This window comes from Oncorhynchus mykiss, chromosome Y (genome assembly GCF_013265735.2).
Source record: "Oncorhynchus mykiss isolate Arlee chromosome Y, USDA_OmykA_1.1, whole genome shotgun sequence".
Taxonomy (NCBI): domain Eukaryota; kingdom Metazoa; phylum Chordata; class Actinopteri; order Salmoniformes; family Salmonidae; genus Oncorhynchus; species Oncorhynchus mykiss.
The window spans coordinates 38,953,712-38,981,586 of record NC_048593.1 but is presented as its reverse complement, the minus strand read 5'-3'; positions in this window follow the sequence as shown (position 1 = coordinate 38,981,586).

Genomic DNA, 27,875 nt, shown 5'->3' with positions numbered 1-27,875 from the left:
CGTAAACATGTCAGAGTCAGGCAGTTACGAAACGGCAGGCAGGCTCAGGGGCAGGGCAGTCAGAATGGTCAGAACCGGGGAAGCTAGGAAACAGAACTTGAGAAAAGCAGGGAGATAGGGAAAACACGCTGGTAAGACCTGTCAAGACAAGACGAACTGGCAACAGACAAACACAGAGAACACAGGTATAAATACACAGGGGATAATGGGGGAGATGGGGCGAAACCTGGAAGGGGGTGGAGACAAGCACAAAGACAGGTGAAACAGATCAGGGTGCGACAATAGCAAACTTTAGTATTCTATAGTAAGCTGTAGCATTGTTTTCATGTGGGATAGTTCTTCCTCCCCCTCATCTCTTTTACTTTATTTATTCTCTTTTGTTTCTCTCTCTCTCACTCTCACTTCCTCTGACCCTGTATGTAGCTGACTCACTTTCTCCCGTTCTTCTTATTTCTATTTCTTGTGGGTTTCTGTTCTACTTTACTTTCTTATAGGTCTATGGACATTGATTACTGCATTGTTAGGAAAGCACTTGCAAAGGAAGGCATTTCACTGTACTTGTACACGGGACAATAAAAACTTGAAACTCTCTCACAAAACACACATACTTGTGTCAATCCATTTCTTGTTATTAAAAACCCTTAAAACAAACAAAAAATTCACCGTGAGTGAAGTTGACATTCCTTTATGGTGTCAATGTTGTCAAACTTTAAATATGTGACCATTTCTATTCATGGCTTGCACATCCGTCACTCGGTCACGTCGTTATCGACATTCTACAGATGCCACAGCCATATTGATACTCAAAAGTAGAACGGGGGCTAATGACTGAATGAGAGCTAATGACTGTGTCGACTAAATTACACTATAGGGGCTTGGGAATACGATGACATTGCTAAAGTAGACACATAGTAGGAAACAACTTTGCCATCATCATCATCATCATCATGTTGGTAATATTCTCATTTGCTAGCAAATTTAGTCAAAAATAGCTAGCAATGCTGACGTCTGCCCGGTCTGCCCTCAATCTTAGCTAGCTAGCTAACCTTACACTGCATCTAAAGTCAATCTGGCAACCTCAAAATGATGGCAAAAGGTTGTCCTACTAATTATTTGCCAATGGTTCTCATGTTTTCAAGACACTGTAATGCACTTTAGACCAAATATTCATCAGTGCCCAATGAGGATTGTTTTTATTTATTTATTATTATTTTTAGTTTAATTTTACCCCTTTTTCTCCCCAATTTCGTGGTATGTTGTTTAGCAGCTACTATCTTGTCTCATCGATACAACTCCCGTACAGGCTCTGGATGAGACAAAGGTTGAAAGTCATGCGTCCTCCGATACACAACCCAACCAAGCCGCACTGCTTCTTAACACAGCGCGCATCCAACCCGGAAGCCAGGCGCACCAATGTGTCGGAGGAAACACCGTGCACCTGTGCACCGTGCACTGCTCCTGGCCTGCCACAGGAGTCGCTGGTGCGCGATGAGACAAGGATATCCCTACCGGCCAAACCCTCCCTAACCCGGACGTCGCTAGGCCAATTGTGCGTCGCCCCACGGACCTCCCAGTCGTGGCCGGTTACGACAGAGCCTGGGCGCGAACCCAGAGTCTCTGGTGGCACAGCTGGCGCTGCAGTACAGCGCCCTTAACCACTGCGCCACCCGGGAGGCCGGATTGTTTTTATTGAACCTTTATTTAACTAGGCATGTCAATTAAGAACAAATTTATAATTTACAATGACGGCCTGTTGTGATACAGCCAGGAATCTAACCAGGGTTTGTAGTGACGCCTCTAGTACTTAGATGCTCCGGGAGGATGCATTGAGTAGAATGCTCAGTCGTGCATCGGTTCTAAAACAAACGTTTAAAACAACACTGACCTAACATGCACACCAATTAATACGTCACACTTTGACTTCTGACTGTTCTGACAGGTTCCACAAACGATATCTAGCAACACCTGTCAGCATTACCATAGAAACAGATGTCACTGTGACACTAGACGAGTGGGGAGAAGTCTCTCTTCTCATTCTCCCCTCGTCCCTCTTTCTCGCTCTCTCTTTCAGGGGCAAGAACTGCTAAATTAGTTTTGTATTTGTCTTTAACAGTGAGAGAGCGGGCATGTCCCTATCTCTGTGTGAGTGTGTGTGTAAGGGTTTTCTGACGAAGAGGAGTAGTATGAAGGATCAGAGGACCAAAACGCAACGTGGTAAGTGTCCATAATGTTTTTTAATAAAGACAATAGAACACTCGAACAAAACAACAAACGATGACGTGAATTTACAAAACCGAAAACAGTACCGTGTGGACCAAACACTCACACGGAAAACAAACACCCACAATCCACAAGTGAAACCCAGGCTACCTAAGTATGATTCTCAATCAGGGACAGCTGCCTCTGATTGAGAACCGTACTGGGCCAAACTCAAAAACCAACATAGAAAAACAAACATAGACTGCCCACCCCAACTCACGCCCTGACCATACTAAAACAAAGATATAATAACAGAACTAAGGTCAGAACGTGACAGTGTGTGTGTGTGCGTGAGAGATAGAGTGAGAGAAAGACAAAGTAACAAAGTAAAAGAGTGACATGAGGTCACTGATGTGTAATAATCAACCAATCAAACGTGATTAGCAGTGAAACATGTAACAGGGAAGTATATAATACACTTTTCAGTGAGTAACATATATAAATATATAAGGGACAGTGAGTAACATATGTAAATATATAAGGGACAGTGAGTAACATATAAGGGACAGTGAGTAACATATATAAATAAATAAGGGACAGTGAGTAACATCTATAAATATATAAAGGACAGTCAGTAACATATATAAATATATAAAGGACAGTCAGTAACATCTATAAATATATAAAGGACAGTGAGTAACATATATAAATATATAAAGTACAGTGAGAAACATATATAAATATATAAAGGACAGTGAGAAACATATATAAATATATAAAGGACAGTGAGTAACATATATAAATATATAAAGGACAGTGAGTAACATATATAAATATATAAAGGACAGTGAGAAACATATATAAATATATAAAGGACAGTGAGAAACATATATCAATATATAAAGGACAGTGAGTAACATATAAGGGACAGTGAGTAACATATATAAATATATAAAGGACAGTGAGAAACATATATAAATATATAAAGGACAGTGAGTAACATCTATCAATATATAAAGGACAGTGAGTAACATATATAAATATATAAAGGACAGTGAGTAACATCTATCAATATATAAAGGACAGTGAGTAACATATATAAATATATAAAGGACAGTGAGAAACATATATCAATATATAAAGGACAGTGAGTAACATCTATCAATATATAAAGGACAGTGAGTAACATCTATCAATATATAAAGGACAGTGAGTAACATATATAAATATATAAAGGACAGTGAGAAACATATATCAATATATAAAGGACAGTGAGTAACATATATAAATATATAAAGGACAGTGAGTAACATATATAAATATATAAAGGACAGTGAGTAACATCTATCAATATATAAAGGACAGTGAGTAACATATATAAATATATAAAGTACAGTGAGTAACATATATAAATATATAAAGGACAGTGAGTAACATATATAAATATATAAAGGACAGTGAGAAACATATATAAATATATAAAGGACAGTGAGTAACATATATAAATATATAAAGGACAGTGAGAAACATATATAAATATATAAAGGACAGTGAGAAACATATATCAATATATAAAGGACAGTGAGTAACATATATAAATATATAAAGGACAGTGAGTAACATATATAAATATATAAAGGACAGTGAGTAACATATATAAATATATAAAGGACAGTGAGTAACATATATAAATATATAAAGGACAGTGAGAAACATATATAAATATATAAAGTACAGTGAGTAACATATATAAATATATAAAGGACAGTGAGTAACATATATAAATATATAAAGGACAGTGAGTAACATCTATCAATATATAAAGGACAGTGAGTAACATATATAAATATATAAAGTACAGTGAGTAACATATATAAATATATAAAGGACAGTGAGTAACATATATAAATATATAAAGGACAGTGAGAAACATATATAAATATATAAAGGACAGTGAGTAACATATATAAATATATAAAGGACAGTGAGAAACATATATAAATATATAAAGGACAGTGAGAAACATATATCAATATATAAAGGACAGTGAGTAACATATATAAATATATAAAGGACAGTGAGAAACATATATCAATATATAAAGGACAGTCAGTAACATATATAAATATATAAAGGACAGTGAGTAACATATATAAATATATAAAGGACAGTGAGAAACATATATAAATATATAAAGGACAGTGAGTAACATATATAAATATATAAAGGACAGTGAGTAACATATATAAATATATAAAGGACAGTGAGTAACATATATCAATATATAAAGGACAGTGAGTAACATATATAAATATATAAAGTACAGTGAGAAACATATATAAATATATAAAGGACAGTGAGAAACATATATCAATATATAAAGGACAGTCAGTAACATATATAAATATATAAAGGACAGTGAGTAACATATATAAATATATAAAGGACAGTGAGAAACATATATAAATATATAAAGGACAGTGAGAAACATATATCAATATATAAAGGACAGTGAGTAACATATATCAATATATAAAGGACAGTGAGTGAAATACAGTACCAGCCAAAAGTTTGGACACGTCTACTCATTTCAGGGTTTTTCTTTATTTTTACTATTTTCTACATTGTAGAATAATAGTGAAGACATCAAATCTATGAAATAACAGAAATTGAATAATGTAGTAACCAAAAAATGTGAAACAAATCCAAATATATTCTATATTTGAGATTATTCAAAGAAGCCATCCTTTGCCTCGATGACAGCTTTGCACACTCTTGGCATTCTCTCAACCAGCTTCATGAGGTAGTCACCTGGAATGCATTTTAATCAACAGGTGTGCCTTGTCAAAAGTTAATTTGTGGAATTTCTTTCCTTCTTAATGCATTTGAGCCAATCAGTTGTGTTGTGACAAGGTAGGGGTGTTATACAGAAGAAAGCCCTAATTGGTAAAAGTCCATATTATGACCAGAACAGCTCAAATAAGCAAAGAGAAACGACAGTCCAGCATTACTTTAAGACAAGAAGATCAGTCGATACAGAACATTTCAAAAACCATCAAGCGCTATGAAGAAACTGTCCCTCATGAGGACCGCCACAGGAAAGGAAGACCCAAAGTTACCTTTGCTGCAGAGGACAAGTTCATTAGAGTTACCAGCCACAGAAATTGCAGCCCTGTCACGTTCTGATCTTTATTTCCTTTGTTTTGTCATTATTTAGTATGGTCAGGGCGTGAGTTCAGGTGGGCAGTCTATGTTTGTTTTTCTAGGTTTCGGCCTAGTATGGTTCTCAATCAGAGGCAGGTGTCATTAGTTGTCTCTGATTGAGAATCATACTTAGGTAGCCTGGGTTTCACTGTGTGTTTGTGGGTGATTGTTCCTGTCTCTGTGTTTGCACCAGATAGGACTGTTTAGGTTTTCGCACATTTATTGTTTTGTTAGTTATTTCATGTATAGTTCCTTTATTAAAGAACATGAATAACCACCACGCTGCATTTTGGTCCGCCTCTCCTTCACCACAGGAAAACCCTTACAGAATCACCCACCACAACAGGACCAAGCGGCGTGGTAACGGGCAACAGCGGCGCAAAGAGGAATGGACTTGGGACGATGTATTGGACGGCAAGGGTTGCTACACATGGGAGGAGCTCCTGGCGGGAAGGGATCGCCTTCCATGGGAACAGGTGGAGGCAGCTAGGAGAGGCAGCCCCAAAAATGTCTTGGGGGGTGGCACACAGGAACTATGGCGAAGCCAGGTAGGAGACCTGAGCCAACTTCCTGTGCTTACCGGGGGGCGAGAGAGACCGGACAGGCACCGTGTTATGCTGTGGAGCGCAAGGGTGTCCCCAGTGCGGGTGCATAGTCCGGTGCGGTACATACCAGCTCCGCGTATCGGCCGGGCTAGAGTGAGCATTGAGCCAAGTGCCATGAAGCCGGCTCTACGCATCTGGTCCCCAGTGCGTCTCCTTGGGCCGGCTTACATGGCACCAGCCTTGCGCACGGTGTCCCCGGTTCGCCTGCATAGCCCAGTGCGGGCTATTCCACCTCGCCGCACTGGCAGGGCGACCGGGAGCATTCAACCGGGTAAGGTTGGGCAGGCTCGGTGCTCAAGAGCTCCAGTGCGCCTGCACGGTCCGGTCTATCCGGTACCACCTCCACGCACCAGCTCCACGCACCAGCCCTTCGGTGGCAGCCCCCCGCACCAGGCTGTCTCTCTGTCTCATCCCTACAGGTGCTCCCGCCTGCCCAGTGCTGCCGGAGCCTTCCTCCTCCCCAGCGCTGCCGGAGTCTCCCGCCTCTCCGGCGCTGCTAGAGCCTTCCTCCTCACCAGCGCAGCCGGAGTCTCTCGCCTGTTCGGCGCTGCCAGAGCTCCCGCCCCTAAGTCCAGAGGCGCCAGAGCTCCTTAGTCCAGCGCTGCCAGAGCCTTCGTCTCCAGCGTTGCCGGAGCTTCCCGTATGCCCAGCGCCGCCTGAGCCACTCGTCTGCCCAGCGCCGCCTGAGCCGCCCGTCTGCCCAGCGCCGCCTGAGCCGCCCGTCTGCCCAGCGCCACCAGTGCTGCCAGTCTGCCCAGCGCCGCCAGTCTGCCCGGAGCCGCCAGTGCCGCCAGTCTGCCAGGAGCCGCCAGTCTGCCAGGAGCCGCCAGTCTGCCAGGGCCGCCAGTCAGCCAGAGGCCGCCAGTCAGCCAGAGGCCGCCAGTCAGCCAGGGGCCGCCAGTCAGCCAGGGGCCGCCAGTCAGCCAGGGGCCGCCAGTGCCGCCAGTCAGCCAGGGGCCGCCAGTGCCGCCAGTCAGCCAGAGGCCGCCAGTGCCGCCAGTCAGCCAGGGGCCGCCAGTGCCGCCAGTCAGCCAGGGGCCGCCAGTGCCGCCAGTCAGCCAGAGGCCGACAGTGCCGCCAGTCAGCCAGGGGCCGCCAGTGCCGCCAGTCAGCCAGGGGCCGCCAGTGCCGCCAGTCAGCCCAGAGGCGCCAGAGCCCCTCAGCCCAGAGGCACCAGAGCCCCTCAGCCCAGAGGCACCAGAGCCCCTCAGCCCAGAGGCGCCAGAGCCCCTCTGTCCCGAGCTGCCGCACCTCTGTCCCGAGCAGCCGCACCTCTGTCCCGAGCTGCCCCTCTGTCCCGAGCTGCCCCTCTGTCCCGAGCTGCCCCTCTGTCCCGAGCTGCCCCTCTGTCCAGTGGGGTCATGGAGAAGGGTTGCCATGGTTAGAGAGCCACGGAGGCGGACAATAAGGCGGACTAAGACAAACGCGCCAGAGCCGCCACCGCGGACAGACGCCCACCCAGACCCTCCCCTATAGGTTAAGGTTTTGCGGCCGGAGTCCGCACCTTTGGGTGCGCGGACCCCACTTCACCATTGTCTTAGTCCGCCTTACCTTCCTACTGTCACGTTCTGACCTTTATTTCCTTTGTTTTGTCATTATTTAGTATGGTCAGGGCGTGAGTTGGGGTGGGCAGTCTATGTTTGTTTTTCTATGATTTGGGTATTTCTATGTTTCGGCCTAGTATGGTTCTCAATCAGAGGCAGGTGTCATTATTTGTCTCTGATTGAGAATCATACTTAGGTAGCCTGGGTTTCACTGTGTGTTTGTGGGGGATTGTTCCTGTCTCTGTGTTTGCACCAAATAGGACTGTTTAGATTTTCACACATTTATTGTTTTGTTAGTTATTTCATGTATAGTTCCTTTATTAAAGAACATGAATAACCACCACGCTGCATTTTGGTCCGCCTCTCCTTCAACACAGGAAAACCCTTACAAGCCCAAATAAATGCAGACACATCAACTGTTCAGAGGAGACTGCGTGAATCAGGCCTTCGTGTTTGAATCGCTGCAAAAAAAAACACTACTAAAGGATACCAATAATAAGAAAAGACTTGCTTGGGCCAAGACACGAGGAATTTACCATTAGACCTGTCCTTTGGTCTAATGAGTCCAAATTTGAGAGTTTTGGTTACAACCGCCGTGTCTTTGTGAGACGCGGAGTAGGTGAATTGATGATCTCCGCATGTGTGGTTCCCACCATGAAGGAGGAGGTGTGATGGTGTGGGGGTGCTTTGCTGGTGACACTGTCAATGATGTATTTAGAATTCAAGACACACATAACCAGCATGGCTACCACAGCATTTTGCAGCAATACACCATTCCATCTGGATTGTGCTTAGTGGGACTATCATTTGTTTTTCAACAGAACAATGACCCAACACACCTCCAGGCTGTGTAAGGGCTATTTGACCAAGAAGGAGAGTGATGGAGTGCTGCATCAGATGACCTGGCCTCCACAGTCACCCAACCTCAAACCCAATTGAGATGGTTTGGAATGAGTTGGACTGGAGAGTGAAGGAAAATCAGCCAACAAGTGCTCAGCATATGTGGGAAATCCTTCAAGACTGTTGGAAAATCATTCCAGGTGAAGTTGGTTGAGAGAATGCCAAGAATGTGCAAAGCTGTCATGAAGGCAAAGGGTGGCTACTTTGAAGAATGTTCAAATATAAAATATTTTTGGATTTGTTTAACACTTTCTTGGTTACTACATGATTACATATGTGTTATTTCATAGTTTTGATATCTTCACTATTATTCTACAATGTAGAAAATAGTAAGAAATGAAGAAAAACCCGAGAATGAGTAGCTGTGTCCAAACTTTTGACTGGTACTATACATTTATTAAGGAGTCCAATTCATTAATCTGGTCCATGTTGTAAAACAAGATGATGGGATATGGAATTCTAAAGTCAGAAAAATCTGAAATGAAAGATAAGAGTCCTAAAGGAAGGTATGAATGGGGGTGAGATGGTGCCTTGAGAGAGACTCTTTAGAGAAGCACAGGTTAACATGTGTTTACCCAAACAACATGCATAAAAAACCTTCACTACGTGGCCTGCTGGAGCATGTGTTATCACTGATAGGATCGGATTTCCCCATTCAATTCTTACCTTAACATTAGAATTATCCCACAATACTTACGAAGGATTCTATGTTTAAGGGGAGCTCTTCTGTGTTTAAATTAAAGTGACGGTAGGGGGGGAGAAAAAAAATGCATCTAATGACGCATTTAACTGTTCTACGAGTGGTCTGAGGCCGTCGGTAAATAACGAGCGTTTTCATGTGCAACTTCAGCAACAATGGTTTTGGGAAACAGCCCTGAGATTTAATGAGGCTCCTACAAAAGACTCTGACGATGAACTTAACCTTAAGATGCTTTTGGGAAGCCGCTTCCAGTTCTGCTGGTGATTACCAGGCCTTAGTGTCTGTGAGTGGGAGGAAGAGAAAGAGAGATTGAGGTTGGGAGTGGGAGAAAGAGAGAGTGAGTGGGCAAGAGATGAGAGGGAGAGGGTGGGAGTGGGCGAGAGAAGAGAAAGAGAGATAGAGTGAGCGGGAGAGAGAAGAAGAGGTGTTGAATGAGAAGAAGAAAGGAAAGACTGCAGGTGATTTCAACAGCTGATTCAGTATTCCCTGACCTCTCACTGGAGACACAGTCACAAGTAAGCCATGTATGTGTGTTTTTTAAAATTTAACTACGGAAGTCAGTTAAGAACAAATTCTTCTTTACAATGACGGCCCAGGAACAGTGGGTTAACTGCCTTGTTCGGGGGCAGAACAACAGAGTATGTGTGTGTGTGTGTGTGTGCGCGCCTGCGTGCACAAGAGATTTTGCAGACAGTATTAAGTAAATTCGACAGCGAATCTGTCTCAGCTGGTCTGTAGTCCTGAATTACAATGAGCACCTGGGCAAAGTTCACAACGTGTTATTTCCAGATGGGAGGAAAAGATATTTAAAACAAATAAATACAAATGATTGGAGGGTGCATCCGACTTCCTTTTGAAACTCTGGCCTCGTCTGTCTGGCTTCCTGCCAGACTGGTCTGCCTGTCTTCATTCCAGTTTGTGTTAAAATGAAGCACTAAGGCACGAGGGGGTGTGGTATATGGCCAATATACCAAGGCTACGGGCTGTTCTTACGCAAGACACAACGTGGAGTGCCATGTATATACCACAAACCCCAGAGATGCCTTATTGCTATTATAAACTGGATATCAACGTAATTAGAGCAGTAAAAACTAATGTTTTTGTCATACCCGTGGTATACCACGGCTGTCAGCCAATCAGAATTCAGGGCTCCAACCACCCAGTTTATAATTATATGTCTACACTGAGTATACAAAAAAAATAAGAACACCTGCTCTTTCCATGACATAGACTGACCAGGTGAATCCAGGTGAAAGCTATGATCCCTTAATTGGTATTGATGTCCACTTGAATCAGTGGAGGAGAGAGGAGACAGGTTAAAGAAGGATTTTTAAGCCTTGAGACAATTGAGACATGGATTGTGTATGTGTGCCATTCAGAGGGTGAAGGGGCAAGACAAAATATTTAAGTGCCTTTGAAAAGGGTATGGTAGTAGGTGCCAGGCACACCGGGTTTGAGTGTGTCAAGAACTGCAACGCTGCTGTTTGTTTTTAACGCTCAACAGTTTCCCTCTGTAACAAGAATGGTCACCCACCCAAAGGACATCCAACCAACTTGACACAACTTGTGGGAAGCATTGGGCCAGCATCCTTGTGGAACGCTTTCGACACCTTGTAGGGTTTCATGCTCCGATGAATTGAGGCTGTTCTGAGGGCAAAAAGAGGAGAGTGAAACTCAATAGTAGGAAGGTGTTCTTAATGTTTTGTACACTCAGTGTACATCTGACTATCGTCTGACAGGTCACAACGTTTTGTACACTGAACAACAATAACAAAGGAGGGATTTTGTTGTTGTGATTACTTTCATTATCATGCGTTGAAAATGGGCTATGTGTCTGTTTGTTCGTGTCTGTGTGTGTGTACATCATTATCTAGTTGCCACAGATCCAATTAGACTGTGAGAAAATTGTGCCATTCTGTTGAGGTTTAACCGTCATTCTGACTAGGGGACATGGTAGTGTTGATGTAGGAATGATACTTAAAGACAAGTGGTCCATAACGTTTTCGTAAACGACCGCAAAAGTTTGTCATGTGTCTTTGGAAAGTATTCAGACCACTTTACTTATCCAAATTGTGTGTACATTTATGAAAATGAAAACAACAATTGAATCAATTTTAGAATAAGGCCGTAACTTAACAACATTTTTGTTTTACGATACAGCCTTATTCAAAAAATGTATAAAATGTCTTTGTTTTTGCTCATCAATCTACACACAATACCCCATAATGACATCACAATACCCCATAATGACATCACAATACCCCATAATGACATCACAATACCCCATAATGACAAAGCAAAAACAGGTTTTAATACATTTATTACAAATAAATAACTATTCAGACCCTTCACTCTGTACTTTGTTGAAGCACCTTTTGCAGCGATTATATCGTTGAGTCTTCTTGGGTATGTCGCTATAAGCTTGGCACACCTGTGTTTTGGGGAGTTTCTCCCATTCTTCTCTGCAGATCTTCTCAAGCTCTGTCAGGTTGGATGGGGAGCGTTGCTGCACAGATATTTTCAAGTTCCTACAGAGATGTTTGATCGGGTTCAAGTCCGGGCTCTGGCTGGTCCACTCAAGGACATTCAGAGACTTGTCCCGAAGCCACTGCTGCGTTGTCTTGGCTGTGTGCTTAGGGTCTTTGTCCTGTTGGAAGGTGAACTTTCACCCCAGTCTGAGGTCCTGAGCGCTCTGGAGCAGGTTTTCATCAAGGATCTCTCTGTACTTTGCTTCGTTCATCTTTCCCTTGATCTTGACTAGTCTCCCAGTCGCTGCCGCTGAAAAGTATCCCTACAGCATGATGCTGCCACCACCATGCTTCACCGTAGGGAGGTGCCAGGTTTCCTCCAGACGTGACGCTTGGCATTCAGGCCAAAGAGTTCAATCTTGATTTCATCAGACCAGACAATCTTGTTTCTCATGGTCTTTAGGTGCCATTTGGCAAACTCCAAGCAGGCTGTCATGTGTCTTTTACTGAGGAGTGGCTTCCATCTGGCCACTCTACCATAAAGGCCTGATTGGTGGAGTGCTTGACCAAGGCCCTTCTCCCCCAATTATTTGGCCGGGTGGCCAGGTCTAGGAAGAGTCTTGGTGGTTCCAAACTTCTTCCATTTAACTTGTTATGGCTGCAATCCCCCTATCGGGATAAGTGTCATCAACAACCGCTGAATAGCATAGCGCTACATACAATAAATATTACTATAAATATTTATATTCATGAAATCACAAGTGCAATATAGGAGAACACAGTTTAGCCTTTTGTTAATCCACCTGTCGTGTCAGATTTTGAAATTATGCTTTACAGCGAAAGCAATCCAAGCGTTTGTGTGAGTATATCGATCGCACGATAAAACATTAAGTACACTTAGCATCAGGTAGCTTGGTCACGAAAATCAGAAAAGCAATCAAATTAATTGTTTACCTTTGATGATCTTCGGATATTTTTACTCACGAGACTCCCATTTTTACTCCCGTTTGTTCCATAAAGATTATTTTTAGATCCAAAATACCTCCGTTTGTTTGTGGCGTTATGTTCAGAAATCCACAGGAAAGAGCGGTCACGACAACGGCGACGAAAATTCCAAATATTATCCATAATGTCCACAGAAACACGTCAAACGTTTTTTATAATCAATCCTCAGGTTGTTTTTAAAATATATAATCGATAACATATCAACCGCAAATGTCTTTCACAGTAGGAGAGGGGAAAACAATGGCTGTCCAAATTCTGTTGCGCAGGCAAAACTCATGTGACCACTTGACGCAATGTTATCGCTCTGGCTCATTTTTCAAAATAAAAGCCTGAAACTATGTCTGAAGACTGTTGACACCTTGAGGAAGCGATAGGAAAAGGAATCTGGTTCATATCCCTTTAAATCCAGCAAAGGGAGGCTATGTAACATGGAGTTTTCAAAATAGAAGCCACTTCCTGTTTTGATTTTCCTCAGGGTTTTGCCTGCAATATCAGTTCTGTTATACACACAGACAATATTTTGACAGTTTTGGAAACTTTAGAGTGTTTTCTATCCAATACTAATAATAATATGCATATATTAGCAACTGAGACTGAGGAGCTGGCCGTTTACAATGGGCACCTTTTCATCCATGCTACTCAATACTGCCCCTGCAGACATATGAAGTTAAGAATGATGGAGGCCACTGTGTTCTTGGGGATCTTCAAGGTTGCAGACATTTTTTGCTACCCTTCCCCAGATCTGTGCCTCGACACAATCCTGTCTCAGAGCTCTACTGACAATTCCTTCAACCTCATGGCTTGGTTTTTGCTCTGACGTGCACTGTCAACTGTGGGACCTAATATAGACAGGTGTGTGCCTTTGCAAATCATGTCCAATCAATGTAATATACCACAGCTGCACTCCAATCAAGTTGTAGAAACATCTCAAGGAGGATCAATGTAAACAGGATGCACCTGAGCTCAATTTCGAGTCTCATAGCAAAGGGTCTGAATACTTATGTAAATAAGGTATTGCTGCTTTTTATTTTTGTAACTGTTTTCGATTTGTCATTATGGGGTATTGTGATGTCATTATGGGGTATTGTGTGTAGATTGCTAAGGATTTTTATTTCTTTATTTAATCTATTTTAGAATAAAGCTGCATTGTAACAAAATATGGAAGAAGTCAAGGGGCCTGAATACTTTCTGAAGGCACTGCATATGCTATACCTAGATGCCATCTTCTGCCATTGTGTCCTAGAGCAAAACACGTAACCCCTACACTGCTCCAGGGGCCTTGCACTCCAAAATAAAGTACAAACGAGGAGGTTGTTCTGGTCATGTCACTATGACTTGTAGCAGAGTTGAGGTGAATGACCGACTTAAGGTGAATGACAGAGTTGAGGCGAATGACAGAGTTGAGCTGAATGACAGAGTTGAGGTGAATGACAGAGTTGAGGTGAATGACAGAGTTGAGGTGAATGACAGAGTTGAGGTGAATGACAGAGTTGAGGTGAATGACAGAGTTGAGCTGAATGACAGGGTTGCGCTGAATGACAGATTTGAGCTGAATGACAGAGTTGAGGCGAATGACAGAGTTGAGCTGAATGACGGAGTTGAGCTGAATGACATAGTTGAGGTGAAGGGGCCGAAAAGAAGAAGATTTAAAAAAGTGATAGAAACACAGAATTAAGATGTCTGTGCTTTAGCAGCCGGGAAAGCCTTAAGGAGATATTTACAGCGTCGAACAAAGTGCGCTCTGACAGCAGCACTGTTTGAAACTGTACTGTCAGTTGTCTCTGTCTCCTCCTGTTTGAAGCACTGCGCAACATACACCGTCTCTCCTTTCACACACACTTACAAGTCAAACCGTGGTGGGAAGAAAGAGAGGTGAGAGAATCAAAAGGAACCACCAAGGGAGTACAGGAACTACACTAAGATACGTGAAAACCTGAGACAAAAGGTAGAGTAGCACCAAAAGATCACGCTGTTAGGACTGTCTAGGTGAGAGGCATCGAGGAACAAGAAAGAGAGGGAGGAGCTTCATGGAGATATGAGGTTGAAGAAGACACCTCTAAAGACAAGGAGGAGTGGAAAAGAGAGGTGGAGAGACAGGGAGGTGGAAGAGAGTTTGGAAGAGAGAGAGGTGGAGACAGAGGGAGGTGGAAGAGAGGTTGGAAGAGATTGAAGTGGAGACAGAAGGAGGATTGAGGTGGTAGAGAGGTTGGAAGAGAGAGATGTGGAGACATAGAGAGGTGGAAGAGAGGTTGGAAGAGAGAGAGGTGGAGACAGAGGGAGGTGGAAGAGAGGTTGGAAGAGAGAGAGGTGGAGACAGAGGGAGGTGGAAGAGCAAGAAGATAAAGGAAAGAGAAACAGTAAGAGTGGCACTGAACATGAAGAGAACGAACAAAAGAACAGCACATAAAAGAAGGAGAGTAGAGATGGAGAGAGAGAGAGAGAGGTCTTGGGTCAGAACACGGAGAATAACAAAAAGACAGAGTGACAAGAAGGACTGAACAAAATGTCCAGGAGCCTGACAAGAAGACAAGAGAGGGAAGAGATGAGATAAGAGAGAAGTAGACACACTCTGGTAAATATGTCAGGCAGCCAATCCCCCCTCAAAGTTGCTAGCAGATCTTCAAGGAAAGACAAGAGTGAAGACCAACGAGACACAGACATAGCAGACATACAAGCAGCACATACGTTTCTCTGGACTGTGTTTGCATATTCAGAAGACATTACAAAAATAACAGACATTAGACAGAAAGTTCAGATATCTTCTGAGGTCAGGATGTATGTCTGTCTCTGGCTGCTTCAGTGGGTGTCTGTCTATAGTGATCCTCTTTGTCTGCCTGTTTGTCTGCCAGCTTGTTTTTCTGCCTACCTGCCAAGCCTGTCTGTCTGTCTGCCAGCCATTCTGCTTGTTTTTCTGCCTGTCTGTCTGCCTGGCCTCAGTCACTTATTAGAGAGAGAAACAAAGAGAGAGATTGAAAGATGGGGGACCCTTGATGTTGAAGACAGACATCATGAAACAGCTATATTATAGCATCTCTACTGTCAAGCAACATTACAGTATTAAGCTGGCAACTCTGGATAATGCTGTAAATATAGTAAAATTCTCCCTGAAATCTAAATGTAAGAAAAATAAACACATTTGTACAATTATTCAAATCGGCTACAACATTAACAACAAATTAACATACAGTGCATTCGGAAAGTATTCAGACCCTTTGACTTTTTCCATATTTTGTTACGTTATTAGCCCTATTCTAAAATGTATTAAATCGTTGTATCCCCCTCATCAACCTACACATAATACCCCATAATGACAGTAAAAACTGTTTTTTAGAAACGTATATAAAAAACTGAAATTTCACATAAGTATTCAGACCCTTTACTCAGTACTTTGTTGAAGCACATTTGACACCAATAAATTGAATTTACCACAGGTGGACTCCAATCAAGTTGTAGAAACATCTCAAGGATGATCATTGGAAACTGGATGTATCTGTTGTTGTACCCTCATCTCTCACAAAAGCTTTCCAGAACTTGCAAACTGCTTTTTATACTGTTCAACATACCTTGTGTCAATTGAAGTTTATCCTCAGTACTGACAAAACTAAACTAATGGTGTTTTCTAAAGCAAGAAATAGACCTCTGAACCTTTCACCTATTATTACCTGTCAGGGCAAGGAGATTGAGACTCTAACCTCATATAAATATTTTGGAATTTCAATTGATGACATCCTCTCTTTTAAATGACATATTTAACAACTTACAAAAAAATTAAAGCTGAAGTTGGGATTTTATTTTAGGAATAAGGCCTTTTTTTTCCTTTTGAATCAGAAGGGCGCTAGTATCAGCTACATTAATACCTTTACTAGACTATGGTGATATTTTATATACGAATGCTTCCGCTCAGTTTTTGAGATCAATTGACACCCTTTACCATGGAGCGTTGAGATTCATTTTAAACTGCAAAACCCTTCATCCTCTACGCACCACTGCTTTTTAAATGCCATTTTGGGTTTACTACCATTTTATTTGGCCATTTTTATTGTTCAGAAATGTGGTGGGTACTCTCTTCATTCGCAGGACTTTATCCTGCTAACTGTTCCAGATGTCCGAACTGAATTTGGTAAACTGGCTTTTATGTACGCTGAGCCATCGGCTTTGGAGTGGTGATTTTAAATCATTGATTAAAGATTTTGAGTCTGATTCCTTGCTGTCAATGTTTTTAATTTGCTGTTTCATGATTACGTTATACGCCTGTGATTTCTATGTTTTTTAATAGATTACTTGTAGTTTTTCATGTTGTCTGTCTGTAGTTATGTAATGACATGGTGCTGCCTATCTTGGCCAGTACACTCTTGAAAAAGAGATTTCAAATCTGTGAACCCTTCCTGGTTAAATAAAAGTTCAATAAACCTGAGCTCAATTTTAAGTCTCATAGCAAAGGGTCTGAATAGTAAATTTGTCAAAATTTCTAAAAACTTGTTTTTGCTTTGTCATTATGGGGTATTGTGATGTCATTATGGGGTATTGTGATGTCATTATGGGGTATTGTTTGTAGATTGATGAGGAAAACATTTAATTTAATCAATTTTAGAATAAGGCTGTAACGTAACGAAATGGAAATAGGGAAGGGGTCTGAATAGTTTCAGAATGCACTGTAATTGACAATAGAAATAACAACAGTTAACATATGTAACTAAATAAGAGAATTACTACAACACTAATTTAAAAAACGATATTGTGTGCCTGTGTGGGGGATGTGGGGGAGAGAGAGACAAAACGAGAGAGAGGGAGATGGAGTTAAAATTGGGATTGGGTATAATTCTAGATCTATGATCAGGGGCGGCTCTGTTCAGAGTAAGGGGGTTCAGAGGCAGTGAAACACACAACGGGACAGTTTGAGCAGGAGAGCATCCAGGAGAGAAAAGTCAGTGTGGCGTCAGGTCTTCCTCATCGGGCTCCGTAATAATCCTCATCAGTTCTGATTTGTCACCTGACTAGGACAAGCATACTGTAGAAAAAGACAAAAGGGCTCCTGAGTGGCGCAGAGGTCTAAGGAACTGCATTGCATGCAGTAGTGCTAGAGGCGTTACTACGGTCTCTGTTTCATATCCCGGGCTGTGCCACAACCGGCCGTGGTCGGGAGTCCCGTAGGACGGCGCACAATTGGCCCAGCGTCTTCCGGGTCAGGGGAGGGTTTGGCCGGTGGGGCTTTACTTGGCTCACCGCGCTCTAGCGACTCCTTGTGGCAGGCCGGGTGCCTGCAGGCTGACCCCGGATGCCAGTTGAACGGTGTTTCCTCTGACACATTGGTGCGGCTGGCTTCCGGATAAAGCTGGCGCGGTTAGGCGGGTCATGTTTCGGAGGACGCATGACTCCACCCTCGCCTCTCCCAAGTCCATTGGGGAGTTGCAGCGATGAGCCATGATCGGGGGGAAAAAAATGATAGCATGAGAGACAGAGAGCACCAGGGCTGTTACTCTGTGGGTAAAAAGACAGGTGATAAGGGACATATCAAGCTGAGTGTCATGTACATTACTTACCCCCACTAGAGGTCTTCATTCAAACTCAGTGTGCTCAGGGTAGAATGGGGCAAGGTAGGGGTTGAGCACAACTGGCTTCCTCTGGGCCACCTCGTCATGCACTTTGTCCTATCTTCAGGAACTAGGCGTTTACATCATAAACAGTTTCCTTAGATACAACATATCAGAGAGAGAGAGAGGGCGAGTGAGAGAGAGACTCATTTCTCAAGGACTGGAGACTGCTATGAGCAAACCAGCAAACCCATAGCGTATTTAAAATGGATCCAGTCATTCCATCGAGCGTGAGAGAGAGAGAGGAGGCTGAGAGAGAGAGGAGGCTGAGAGAGAGAGGAGGCTGAGAGAGAGAAAAAGGGAGCAGAGAAGATGAGTACATCATGGAGAGAGACGACACAGGCAGCGTCTCAAAACACATGTAATTGACTCCCAGGGGAGGGGGGTTCGATTTGATAGGTGAGACAGAACATAATGACTAGTGTTCCATCTCAAATTCCACCCTATTCCCTATACAATGCATTACTTTTGATAGGGCTCTAGTGCACTATATATGGAATAGGGTGTCATGTGAGACTCACATTTAGTAGTCTAGTACGGCAGACAGATGGGAGACGCACAAAACAAAGATAAACTCTACCAATCAGCCCGTTTAGAAAATTGATGCTGTATTTACAGACGACCTGGAGAAAGAATAGAGTCAGTCATGCAGTAGTTTTGTAAAGCTCCATTATTATGGTTTGTAAAGCTCCCTTATTATAGTTTTGCAGAGCTCCATTACTATAGTTTAGCAGAGCTCCATTACTATTGCTTTAATCTGGAAAAGGACCGTCTGAGAAGTTAAATAAATCTCACTCTACTTCTCCTTCAGAGTTATAAAGTGACTGTCTGTGGTACTAGATCATTTATAATAATCTGTTTTGAATGTGTTTAATGATTTGACTAATCTGACATTTACTCAAATTACAGTCCCAATTATTGTCAATGTAAGATAATAGACATAATTCACAACTGTATTCTTCAATGCAAGATAATGGCTGAGTCAAAATTCAAAAGGCACTCACACATCTGAGCTAGTATCACCGCTCTTTAATAAACTCTGACTGTCACGTGTGCTAGGTCACCAGGCTGCTCGTTATGCTGCACACCTGTCACCATCGTTACGCGCAGACTCACCAGAACTCCATCACTTCCCTGATTACCTTCCCTATATATATATGTCACTCCCTGTGGTTCCTTCCCCAGGCGTTATTGTTTCTGTTTCTGTGTCAGTTCTGTGCATTGTTCGTGTTTCTTATGTTGTTTTATGTTGTGTTAATTTATTAAAAAACTCACTCCCTGAACTTGCTTCCCGACTCTCATCGTTACACTGACGAAGACCTTGAGGCCGATACATAAAGCTTAATAATTGTGAAGTCATTGAAAATAGATGCCTTTTTTTCAATCACTGAATTGGAATTTCTGTTTCGGTTTTCTTTCTCCTCCTCCTCTGAAGAGGTGTAGCAGGGATCGAACCAAAATGCACCGTGGTTATTTCGATTCATGTTTAATAAAAAGATAAACACAAACAATACAAACAAACGTGAAAACCTAAACAGCCTACACTGGTGCAAACAAACACAGAGACAGGAACAATCACCCACGAAACACTCAAAGAATATGGCTGCCTAAATATGGTTCCCAATCAGAGACAATGATAAACACCTGCCTCTGATTGAGAACCACTTCAGGCAACCATAGACTTTTCTAGATAACCCCACTATACCATAATCCCAATACCTACAAAAAAAACAAGACAAAACACACCACATAATTAACCCATGTCACACCCTGGCCTGACCAAAATAATAGAGAAAACACAAAATACTAAGACCAGGGCGTGACAGTTTCCTTACTGAATTGACTGCCTTCAATTGGAATATGACCCCAACCTTAACAGAGTCTGATGTGGGTGGTGGGGATGCAGAAGAGAGTTACTTGAATCTGTTATCCCAACTATTATCTGTCTAAAAATGGGATAACTGAGATGTATAAATACTGAACAAAATTATAAACGCAACATGCAACAACGTCAAAGTTTCAGTTCATATATGGAAATCAGTCAATTGAAATTCATTAATCAGGCTCTAATCTATGGATTTCACATGACTGGGAATACAGATATGCATCTGTTGGTCACAGATACCTTCAGAAAAAGGTAGGGGCGTGGATCAGAAAACCAGTCAGTATCTGTTGTGACCACAATTTGCTGTATGCAGCGCCACACATCTGCTTTTCATAGAGTTGATCAGGCTGTTGATTGTGGCCTGTAGAATATTGTCCCACTCCTCTTCAATGGTTTGCGAAGTTGCTGGATATCGGCGGGAACTGGAACACACTGCTGTAACCGTCGATCCAGAGCACCCCAAACATGCTCAATGGGTGTACACGTCAGGGTTTACCTAACTCCTTCGGGCCTCAAGGGGTGCACGCTTCGTGTTTTTGCCCCCTAACACCACACAGCTGATTCAAATAATCAACTAATGGTCAAACTTTGATAATTTGAATCAGCTGTGTAGTGTTACTGGGTAAAACAAAAAAAACGTGCACCCTTTGTGGTACCGAGGACTGAGTTTGGGAAAACGCTGGTACAAGTCAATCCAGACTGTCCCAAACAGGGGAGGAGGCATTCGGCGGATGAATGGCACGACAATGGGCCTCAGGATGACATCACCTGGTTTAAATGATGTTTCTAGAGACCTCCACTGTATTCATATCCTACCATACCTCTGTCTGTACACTATGCCTTGAACCTATTTTAACGCCCCCAGAAACCTGCTCCTTTTACTCTCTGTTCCGGACGTCTTTGACGACCAGTTCTTATAGCCTTTAGACATACCCTTATCCTACTCCTCCTCTGTTCCTCTGGTGATGTAGATGTTAATCCAGGCCCTGCAGTGCCTAGCTCAGTGGTTCTTAACCTGGGTTCGATCGAACCCCAGGGGTTCGGTGAGTCAGTCTCAGGGGTTCGGCGGAGGTCAAGACACACATTCGATTAATATGATTCGTGATGACACGCTCCGCTTGGCCATCATTGGCTGCAGGTGATCACGCTACATCGCTTGGCCTATCTGTGCTGCAGGGAATTTGGTGCGCTCAGTAGTCGACTTGTGATTTCTTTCTTAATATTTTAATCCCTTCATACTTACTATGTCGAGCAAAAAAAGAAAGTGGTCGGACGAATATGTACAATATGGATTTACATGTATAACCGAACGTGATGGGAGTCAGTGTCCTAACTGCATGATTTGCAATGCCAAGTTGAGCAATTCTAGTCTAGCACCGGCAAAACTAAGAGAACACTTCCTTAAGCTGCATGGAGATGGAAAATACAAGAACACAACGCTCGCTGAATTCAAGGTGAAGAGAGCCAGATTCGATGAAAAGGCTACTCTGCCTGTTCTCGGCTTTGTACCCATCAACAAACCGATCCTCACAGCATCGTACGAAGTTGCTTACCTGATCGCAAAGCAGGGCAAACCACACACCATTGGTGAAACACTCATAAAACCAGCTGCGTTGAAGATGGCGAATATCATGCTGGGAAAAGAGGCCGAAGTTAAGTTATCCCAAATTCCTCTTTCAAATGACACCATCAGCGACAGAATAGAGGACATGAGCAAAGACATCTTGGCTCAAGTAGTTGCAGATCTGATTTCAAGCCCGGCAAAATTCAGCCTTCAACTCGACGAGACCACAGACGTTTCCAATCTAAGCCAGCTTGCTGTATTCGTGCGCTATGTGAAAGACGACATGATAAAGGAAGAATTTTTATTTTGTAAGCCTCTTACAACAACAACTAAGGCAGCCGATGTGAAGAAACTTGTGGATGACTTCTTCAAAGACAACAATCTTTCGTGGGATATGGTTTCTGCAGTTTGTTCGGACGGAGCTCCAGTCATGCTGGGAAGAAAGTCTGGTTTTGATGCGCTAGTGAAAGCCGATGCACCACACATCATTGTTACGCATTGTATTCTGCACAGACATGCGTTGGCAACAAAAACCTTGCCTCCAAAACTGGCAGAAGTATTAAAAATTGTAGTGGAATGCGTGAACTATGTGCGAACTAGTGCTCTGCGGCATCGCATCTTCAGTGAGCTGTGTAAAGAAATGGGCTCTGAATTCGAGGTACTTCTGTACCATTCTAACGTTAGGTGGTTATCCCGGGGACAGGTGCTGAATCGTGTTTTTGCCGTGCGTGTGGAATTAGCCCTGTTTTTGCAAGAGCACCAACATTGTCATGCAGATTGCTTCAAAAAGTTCATTCTCATTTTAGCGTACATGGCCGATATCTTCGCAGCTCTCAATCATCTCAATCAAAAGATGCAGGGCGGTGGAGTCAACATCATCGAAGCGGAGGAAAACCTGAAGGCTTTTCAAAAAAAGCTACCGTTATGGAAACGACGAACAGAGAACAGTAACTTCGCAAACTTTCCCCTGCTGGACGACTGTGTAAGTAAGATCGAAGATGTATCTGGAATCGGAGACATTTCTGTACCCGCTGAACTGAAGCAAGCAATTGCCACGCACTTAGATGAGCTTGCAAATTCTCTCGACGGATACTTCCCTACAAGAGAGTCATATCCAGCATGGGTGAGACAGCCGTTCACGTTTAGTGTTGAGACAACAGATGTCAATGATGAATACCTCGATGAAATCATTGAAATTCAGCAGAGCCAGGTTCAACAGCAACTCTTCAGAACAACAACGCTTTCAACGTTTTGGTGTCAACAAATGGTAACGTACCCTGTTATTGCTAAGAAAGCTCTGGAGATTTTCATACCGTTTGTTACAACATATCTTTGCGAGCAATCCTTTTCGAGGATGCTGGACATAAAAACGAAGAAAAGGAACAGACTTTGTTGTGAAAATGACATGAGAGTGGCACTTGCCAAGGTGAAGCCGCGCATTTCTGAACTGGTCTCTGAAAGGCAACAGCAGAAGTCACACTGATTTGCAGTAAATATTCATTATTATGTTTTTGTTTTTGTGTGAAAATGATCATCTGTGTGAAAATGTTTTGATGATTTTGTTCTTTGAACACAGTGATGTTGATGCACGGTTCATTTTGTGCACCAGTCAAATATATACCTATGTTTTGAATTAGATTTTTTTTTTCAATTAAGAAGGGTTCGGTGAATGCGCATATGAAACTGGTGGGGTTCAGTACCTCCAACAAGGTTAAGAACCACTGGCCTAGCTCCACTCCTATCCCCCAGTTGCTCCCATTTGTTGACTTCTGTAACTGTAAAAGCCTTGGTTTCATGCATGTTAACATTAGAAGCCTCCTCCCTAAGTTTGTTAAATTCACTGCTTTAGCACACTCTGCCAACTCGGATGTCCTAGCCGTGTCTGAATCCTGGCATAGGAAGACCACCAAAACCCCTGAAATTTACATCCCTAACGACAACATTTTCAGACAAGATAGAATGACCAAAGGGGGCGGTGTTGCATTCTACTGCAGAGATAGCCTGCAGAGTTCTGTCTTACTATCCAGGTCTGTACCCAAATAATTTGAGTCTCTCACCGTTGCCACTTGATATAGACCACCATCTGCCCCCAGCTGTGCTCTGGACAACATATGTAAACTGATTGCCCCCAATCTATCTTCAGAACTCGTGCTGCTAGATGACCTAAACTGGGACATGCTTAACACTCCGGCCATCCTACAATCTCAGTTTGATGCCCTCAATCTCACACAAATGATCAATGAACCTACCAAGTACAAACCCGCGGCCGTAAACACGGGCACCCTCATAGATATCATCCTAACCAACTTGCCCTCCAAATACACCTCTGCTGTCTTCAACCAGGATCTCAGCGATCACTGCCTCATTGCCTGCATCCTTAATGAGTCTGTGGTCAAACAACCTCCCCTCATCACTGTCAAATGCTCCCTAAAACATTTCAGTGAGCAGGCCTTTCTAATTGACCTGGCCCGGGTATCCTGGACCTCATCCCGTCAGTAGAGGATGCCTGCTTATTCTTTAAAAGTGCCTTCCTCACCACATCCTTATTGGCAGACTCAACAGCCTTGGTTTCTCAAATGATTGCCTCGCCTGGTTCAGCAACTACTTCTACGATAGAGTTCAGTGTGTCAAATCGGAGGGCCTGTTGTCCGGGCGTCTGGCAGTCTCTATGGGGGTGCCACAGGATTAAATTCTCATGCCGACTCTCTTCTCTGTATACATCAATGATGTCGCTCTTGCTGCTGGTGAGTCTCTGATCCACCTCTACGCAGACGACACCATTCCGTATACTTCTGGCCCCTCTTTGGACACTGTGTTAACTAACCTCCAGACGAGCTTCAATGCCATACAACTCTCCTTCTGTGGCCTCCAACTGCTCTTAAATGCAGGTAAAACTAAATGCATGCTCTTCAACCGATCGCTGCCCGCACCTGCCCGCCCGTCCAGCATCACTACCCTGGACGGTTCTGACTTAGAATATGTGGACAACTACAAATACCTAGGTGTCTGGTTAGACAGCAAACTCTCCTTCCAGACTCACATCAAATATATCCAATCCAAAATTAAATCCAGAATCGGCTTCCTATTTCCCAACAAAGCATCCTTCACTCATGCTGCCAAACATACCCTCGTAAAACTGACCATCCAGACCATCCTTGACTTCGGCGATGTCATTTACAAAATAGCCTCCAACACTCTACTCAACAAATTGGATGCAGTCTATCACAGTGCCATCCGTTTTGTCACCAAAGCCCCATATAATACCTACCACTGTGCCCTGTACGCTCTTGTTGGCTGGCCCTCGCTTCAAACTCGTCGCCAAACCCACTGGCTCCAGGTAATCTACAAGTCCCTGCTAGGTAAAGCCAGACCTTATCTCAGCTCGCTGGTCACCATAGCAGCATCCACCCATAGCACACGCTCCAGCAGGTATATCTCACTGGTCACCCCCAAAGCTAATTCCTCATTTGGCAGCCTTTCCCCCAGTTCTCTGCTGCTAATGACTGGAACGAACTACAAATATCACTGAAACTGGTGACACTTACTGTATCTCCCGCACCAGCTGTCAGAGCAGCTCACAGATCACTGCACCTGTACATAGCCCATCTGTAAATAGCCCAACCAACTACCACATCCCCTACTTTATTTATCTTGCTCCTTTGCACCCTATTATTTCTACTTTGCACATTCATCTACTGCACATCTACCATTCTAGTGTTTAATTGCTATATTGTAATTACTTCGTCACCATGGCCTATTTATTGCCTTTACCTCCCTTCCTTATCTTATCTCATTTGCACACCTTGTATATAGACTGGTTTTTCTACTGTATTATTGACTGTATGTTGGTTTATTCCATGTGTAACTGTGTTGTTGTATTTGTCAAACTGCTTTGCTTTATCTTGGCCAGGTCGCAGTTGTAAATGAGAACTTGTTCTCAACTGGCCTACCTGGTTAAATAAAGGTGTTCTCAACTAGCCTCCCTGGTTAAATAAAGGTGTTCTGAACTGGCCTACCTGGTTAAATAAAGGTGTTCTCAACTGGCCTACCTGGTTAAATAAAGGTGAAATAAACCAAATAAATAAAAAGGATCTTGTCTCTGTTTATTCAAATTGCGATCAATAAAATGCGATTGTGTTGGTTGTCCGTAGCTTATGCCAATTGCATGCTGCCTCAAAACATGACACATCTGTGGCATTGTGTTGTGTCAAAACTGCACATTTCAGAGTGGCCATTTATTGTCCCCAGCACAAGGTGCACATGTGTAATGATCATGCTGTTTAATCAGCTTCTTGATATGCCACACCTGTCAGCTGGATGGATTATCTTGGCAAAGGAGAAATGCTCACTAACAGGGATGTAAACAAATTTGTCCACATCATTTGAGAGAAATAAGCTTTTTGTGCATATGAAACATTTCTGGAATCTTTAAATTCAGCTTATGAAACATGGGAACAATACTTTACATGTTGCATTCATATTTTTGTTCTTCCATATCCTACTTCAATATTTTATAAGGTGTAACTTCCCCAAAAAATGTGTCACTCACTTTCACATCGATCATACATGGCTGTCAATTAGTTGAAGCTAGAGTTACACAGAAGTTGGATTTCAGAGCTTAACGCTATGATAAGGTTTATCTCTATTGTCCCTATAGTATATTCCCAGAATATAAATACCTTCTCTACATCCTCATCCCAGAACACCTAACATGACAGGTGAAAATTACCTGTTAGTATTTAGAATTCTCAGACTGATTCCGGATCTTCAAGCCGCTCAGGTCCGCTCTAATAGCAATCAATTGCATAATTATCCCCAACATTCAGTTTAAATAGCCAGGGGCCAGGGGTTAAAAGGAACTACTGAATGAGAGAAAAAAAAACATATCAAACATCAAAGTCGGAGATGGAATTTATGTAGTTTCAGCACAGAGAGAAACCACTTTGTGTTGTTGTCATGCTTTTGAGTGCAGCAAAGGGGAGAGCAGTAGATAATCACTTTGACATTTTCTTTTGTAAATAAGCACCGTGTGGATTGTGTTCAATACAGATGAGGATGGGGGCAGGGATACACAGGTTGGGAAATAACAAATACTCTATACTGGTCCAGAGAAAACAAAGTTTATCTAGAGACTTCATAAACCCTTCATAAGGCCTACATACTGAAGATACCCAAATAATGTATGCAGAACAACAGCATAACAATGAGCATCGTTAGATCGCAACTCCCCTGCAGAGTATCTGTTAATGGTGCCGGCTGGAGGTCGATAGAACTGTGAGAGAAAGACACACTATGTGGTGGTTCTGATAATGAGGATGTTGTCAGGAACAGTGAGTTCTCACTGTTTGGTTCTGTGTTTTGTAAAGGAGATGTACTGCAGAGTTTGTAGCGTTTAATTTCACACTTAGCGATGAGAAGACTGGGAGTTCCACTCTAAATGCTTAATTTGTCTTGGATAGACACTTCCCTGTATTTACAGACATAGGATTTTAATTTGAGCCACTTTGCTACAGCAGGAAAATAATCCTGCAGCTACAGGAAATGTTATGTGGATTATCATTAATAAACTTTTTTGTGGGGGTAGATAGATTTTTCGTAAGGGACAATCTAATCTGAAATTTCAAAGTGGAAATTACAAATTTCAGAAGCCTTTTTAAACAGGGTGATCAAATTAAGACCCTACATCTGTACCCCCCTAAACACACCAAACACACAGGGTAAAAAAGAGCATGGTCGAAGGACTACAACGAAACAAACCCATAGAAATAACGCCACAAAGAAATAGTCTAGCCTACTAATTTTCAAGTCACACCTGATAGTCCATACACTATACACACAAACGTATGTGGACACCTGCCGGTCGAACATCTCATTCCGAAATCATGGGCATTAATATGGAGATGGTCCCCCCTTTGCTGCTATAACAGCCTCGACTCTTTCCACTAGATGTTGGAACATTGCTACGGGGAACTGCTTCCACTCAGCCACAAGAGCATTAGTAAGGTCGGGCATTGATGTTGGGTGATTCGGCCTTGCTCGCAGTCGGCATCCAATTCATCCCAAAGGTGTTTGATGGGGGTTGAGGTCAGGGCTTTGTGCAGACCAGTCAAGTTCTTCCACATCGATCTCGACAAACCATTGGACCTCGCTTTGTGTACAGGGCCATTGTCATGCTGAAACAGGAAAGGGCTTTCCCGAAACTGTTGCCAC